Source organism: Pinus tabuliformis, chromosome X (assembly GCF_031772625.1).
Source record: "Pinus tabuliformis cultivar Carrire ecotype Pingquan chromosome X, CPIR1, whole genome shotgun sequence".
NCBI classification, from domain to species: Eukaryota; Viridiplantae; Streptophyta; class Pinopsida; order Pinales; family Pinaceae; genus Pinus; species Pinus tabuliformis.
In genome coordinates, this window is record NC_142308.1 from 663,579,871 (window position 1) to 663,585,987 (window position 6,117).

Genomic DNA, 6,117 nt, shown 5'->3' on the forward strand with positions numbered 1-6,117 from the left:
TATGTGAATTCGTTAGATGCAAAACAAGTATTGGTTAATTTCATGAAAACCAATCTGCAGAATTGGAAATGTAAGCATATGTGCATGAATGTAGTAGAGAAAGGGGTACTGTTCTAATTGAAGTGAGAGTGAAAGAGACCTTTTGAAAATGTTATTGTTTCAAGCAGTTGGAACGGTATCAGTAGGAATCAGTATGCAGAAATTAAACAGAATAAATGGGAATCAAGGCGAATCAAGCATTGTATTGCATATCAAATCTAATAAAGTACCAATGATTCTACAGCTCTGGTTAAGTACTCAATAGTGCTTCCAAGGTTGCAGAACTTCAATCTACAGTCATAGATATTGAATGGGTGTTTGCAGTTATATTGTTCCTCTGCCAAGAACTCTGCTCTTTTGGACCTCAATTCCCCTCAAATAAAAATGTTATGTTTAATTGGAACTTATTTACATCCTAACACGCAGGTCGATTTCTCCAAGAGAATGTACCTGGGCAACAAATGATATCCAAGTTGAAATCTTAACAATGGAATTAACTAATTATTTTCAATCGATTTCCTTCATTGTTGCTAGTTGATTTTTCCTGGGATTATCGACATCTCATTTATTGGGTTCACCTCACCCTGATTTGAACTTCTTTCATTTGAATCAACTTCATCTCTGGTTAGAACATTTTTTGATTGATTTCATTTTCCAACAAATGTGGTATTTAAGTTACTTTCTTCTTGCAAGTCGATTTTACCGTTATTAGTACACTGCTAGTAGATTTGTTTGACATGATCATTTTCTTCAATTTCAGGGTCGACTAGCTTAATGATAGTGTCCTTTTGCTTCAGCTCATGTTCATTCATCAGTTCTCAATTGATTCTCTCTGTGTTCAAAATGGATTCAAGTAGCTTAGGAATTACATCGATTTCCATGTTCATTCATCAGTTCTCAACTGATTCTCTCTGTGTTCAATGGATTCAAGTAGCTTGGAAATCACATCAATTTCCTTTTATATTGTATTAAAATTTACAGGAATGTCATAGTGGAATTGCTTTCCACAACAATACTTCTTTGTAACTATGGACTTTATCTCAACTCAACTGGATTTCATTTCTAACAAGAGATTTCCTTAATAAATTCCTCTTGACAAATTTTTCTGTTATAAAACTTTGCAAAAGCATACCCTTGGTATAGCTCACTACACAAGAAAATTCATTTTTGAAGCATAATTCTTATACTTGCAACTTTCATTTCTCTGTATAGACTTTCTAGAAAATAAATTGCGTGTAAAGAGTCTATATTCCACTCTTGGATTCATTTTGTTCGAGAGTTATGTGAAGGACTAACGAACCTAGTAGTCACAGGATGAAACAAACCCTGAGGTAGTAAAAATTTTTACATGGGTCCACATTTTTTCCCGTTATGGTCCTTACAGAGAGTGCATTGAAGGTAGGTATGTTGCAGTTGGTAGAATATGACGAATGTGCTCCCTTCATGTTCTCTAAGACGACAACTTACAATTATTTGACAATTTCCTCATCCAAATGATTTTGAATGAGTAATTTCATCTAAATTTAACTGATTTTCAAACTGGGATTTAGTCTTCTTAATTTAACTGATTTTCAAACTGAGATTTAGTCAGTGTTATTGAGGAGTGAAATAGAAACTGATTTTCTCTTCCAGAGAATAACAAGGATTGGTGTGAGCTTATACTCTGCCTTATAGACCTTCAAATACAAATAAGCTCTTGTATCCCTATTTCAATCACATAATTTAAATGAATATAATGTCATTTTATTAGAAAAATGCAATGAGTATGAAATAGATCATCAGAATGGCCACTGTAGCCCAGGCTGGTGAGAACTTAAGTATTTTATATCTGACTAAACACATGCACATGAAAAGAAACATCACCTGACACAGACATGAACAGGATAGAATCTAGATATTAGAATTTTGGGGAAAAACAATTGCGCCTTAACATAGAGCTTCTTATCCTACACCACACATTTCACTCTTTCAAGGTGGAGTTACAAACTGAACATGCAATGACTGAGCTGCATGGTCACCAAAGTTGTAACACACCCAAAAAAACAATGCTTCATATCGGCTTCTCAATTATGTGTGCTTAGCATTAGTGATATAGTCTCTTCTGAACTTTTATTTCAAGTAGAAATTTGATTAAATTTCAGAAGTGCAAGAAATCACAGAAAACCCTCCGGCAGTAAATTGATAGGAGAAATCTTCAAAAAAACCTGGAAGCTGTCCTATTCATATTGTCCTGGACTTTTCAGCCAAGTTAATATATCTGTAAAGAATACTATTTTATCCTGAGAAAAGATTGACACTTTGTTTATCACCAGATGAAAATAAATTAGAAGCAAAACATCAGGTTGGTGACAAATCCAAAACAAGTTGCAAGACTGTAACCCAATCTGCAAAACATCAAAAAACTGATTGTCCCAGAGTGGGATGCACTATGGGAAGCTGTGCTGTCCCATATTTTACTAGTGTCAGCTTCATAGCACCTGCTTCCATTTCCAGCAGCTCTATCTTTAAGAGAGCATCGTCCTCTATCTTGATAGTGTTGTCATCAAGAGATTTGTAGCTGATTTCCATTTTTAATCTTTATGGCAGCTGTTTATAGTCCTGTAGGACTGAAAGTATGGATGTTGCAAAGCTTCATTAGCTGTTATTCTTTTGTTTCCATCCACTTGTAACATTTGTTTCAGCAAATCCACACCTTCTAGACACCCAACATTTTTAACAAATCTTGTGAGGGATGGGAAAGGCTTTCCCGGATTTGGAATATGATATCCAACAGCTCCTTTACAGATTGCCCACGAAATAGCGGCTCACCGATGAACAATTCTGCCGACATGTTATTTGTTGCTTTTTTCTAGACTAGCTCTCACAAAGCATTTGAGTTGTTCCTGTTCCTGGTTGGTTTTTTTATAATTTTATAGACAAGTTCCATGTCGTGGAAATGTGAAAAAAGATAGTGATATTGCCACCATGTGGCTCTTATCATATATGGTTTTATACTTCTTCAAAAAATTCTCTAAGAGTTCACAATGCTAAAATTCACTAGGACTTTACAAAGTTTTATTATTTAGTGAAAGACTTGCCAAGTTCTTACAAGATTTTATAATTGAGTAAAATATTCGCCATGCCTGGTGAGAGATTCGCCAGAAAATTATATATACATATTATATTATTGATAAAATCACCTTCCATTTTTCCTATATACCATGGAGATTCGCCCAATTATTATATTTATAAATTTGGGGGGGGGGTCTTAAAATTTTCCCTGCTCCTCATCTTTGTTCTCCTATGTCTTTTTTGTCATGTGCATTAATGTGGTGCAGTGATCTATAGTGGAATGATTTGGTCTAAATCTGGCATTCCCCTTCACCTTTTCCTCTCCTATGTTTATTTGTTGATTTTCCTTTATACCATTCCCCCAACTAACTTGAAGAATAATGGGTTGATAATACAATTTTTTTAGTTTCATGGGTTGTTTTCTATAGTTTAAATCTCTTACCTGCTTTAAAAATGGGAAAAATAAGGCTTGTTGTTTAGTTATATGGGAAACCTTCCTTGAAAATATGAGTAATGGAAAATTATGTTGGTTGAGGTGATCCTTACCCCATTTCAATTGCTCTACCTAAAATCCTTTGAATGTTTTTCACTTTTCCCAAAACCACTCTTCTAATGCCTACCTTCACATCTGACTTTCAAAACTATCCCCTTCAATCTGGTTTTTGGTGGATTTTTCATCACAAATGGTGATCCTCACTTATGCAAGAATGAAACAGAACACAGATATAAACATAAACACAGAGATTCAGTAGAAATAAACCTTCATTTCATTAACATTAGAGAACTAAAATGTGTTTCCATACAGAATGGAAATAACCTAGCTCGGGTGATGGTATCTTAACTCTGAGAAGACATGTGGTGCCTACATGCCTCTAAAATTTGTTAGAATGGGGCTCAAGGGCCTTTTTTATTATTTAGAAACAAAGGGAAACCCTAAACAACCAAAAACCTAACCCTAGGAGATGGAACACTAAGAGTTTGTGGGCCACATTAGGGTTAGTTGGACAGCCAACCTCCTGGGGTCATAACTTGGTCATATGATCTTCATTTGGTTCGTATGATACCTCGTTAGAAATATATCTCCAAGTACTACAAGATTTGAAACATCCTATGGTAATGGGCCTATGGCAGACCTCAAAAAAATTTGTTTAGGGGGTCAAAACAGCTTCACAATTCCAGGACTTAAAAAACTACTAAAAATAGTAAATGCTACTATAATCAGGAAATTGGTGAAATCAACTGGAGGTCTAGGTGGAATATGTGGGTGGAAATGAAAATCCACCTAGACCATTCCTCCCCCCTTAGGAATCAATGGTCCCCATTGTGTGTAGAGCCTCCATGAGGTGAGGGAATTTTTGTTGAACCCGATCCCTGGTTAGCTACTTGCCCCGATGAAGGAGTTGGCCTGCTTTGACAACTTGATATAGCTAGATCCTCTGCTAGAGAGTGTTCTTGATCTGTGTGTCCACGATCCTATCAGTTGTGGCAGATTTGATAGAAATTAGGTTATGCTCTATTGGTGTCAACTGCTCAGAATCGTCGAATGTGTCAAACAATGGGGGAAAGTATGGCCATAGTCAGTCCACATTGAATATTAGGTGCAGGCCAAGGAACGGTGGAATGATGAGCTCAAAATCTTTGTCCCATATAGCCTTAGTGATGGTGTAAGGCCCATATCAGAGAGGGAAAAGCTTATGGTGGGGCCCAGCGAGGTGCTCCTTCTGCAAATGTAACCAAATTTTGTCTCCCACCTGGAACTTGTGTGGAACCCGATGTTGATAATGATGTTGCTTGTACTTTGCATTTTCTCTATCCAATATGTCATGAACCTCCTGGTGGATGTGCTAAATGTGCTCAATGAAGTAATTATCCCTATCAGCTTCAAACTGGACATGAGTCGAATATGGCTGAGTAACTAAAAATGGTATGGAAACATCAATGGGACATAGTGGTCGGAATCCTAGTCCCACCTAAAAGGGGTTGTAGCCAGTTATGCTGTGGAGAGTGATGTTATAGTTGCATTGGACATAGGGGAGGCTCTCATCCCATGTGTGTGGGTTATTCAAGTTGTACATGTGCAGGATGTGCATGATCATCCTATTGATGACCTCTGTTTGGCCATTAGTTTTGGGTAAAAGTCCATGGACTTAGTGAGCTTGGTATCAAACAACGACCGAGGATTGACCAAAATGCACTTAGGAATCAGTTGCCCTAATCTGAGATAATAGACTGTGGGATCCCAAAGTGTACCCATACTCATTCAAAAAAGAGTTTGGCAATGGCTTCTGCTAAGATACTCTCCTTGCATTCCACCAGAATGGTCATCTTATAGAATCTGTTGACGACCACGAAAACACAGTCGCTGCCATTCTTTTTAGAAGGAACACCCAACATGTAATCCACGGAGATGGATTCCCAAGGTGGGCTAGGATTAGGTAGATGATTATTAAAGCCTTGCTTCTTGATTATTGGTTTGGAAATGGCTCAAGTAGTGCAAGATCTGATGTACTTCCCAACATAATGTCAAAGGTTTGGCCAATAAAAATACTTTTATAGTATTTCCACTGTCTTTTCTACCCAAAAATGTCTAGTGACATGATTGTAGTGCGACTCCCAAATCATCTTGGCACACTCGCTTGAAGTTACATAGAGGTGTCCCAGGTGGTATAATAGCACGTCCTGGAGGTGAAAGTTTGGAACCTTCTTACCTTCTAGGAGCATCTAGTATGTGGTGCCAAATTCTGGATCACTCTTGTAAATATGTGGCAATTATGAAGTATCGTGTTGACAAGAGTATAGCACAGTGGTCAGCACCATGACCAGCGGTCAAATGAGGTAGTCTACAACATTATTGGTGTTTCCATTCTTGTACTTAATGTTCAAATGGAAATGTTGTAGGTATGTGGACCATTTTTTATGGAAATCGTTCTGCAACTTTCCTTGTGTCTGTATGAACTGCAGGGATCGGTAGTCTATGTGGATGACCATTTCCTTCCCCATAATGTAATGCTTCCATTGTCGACAGAC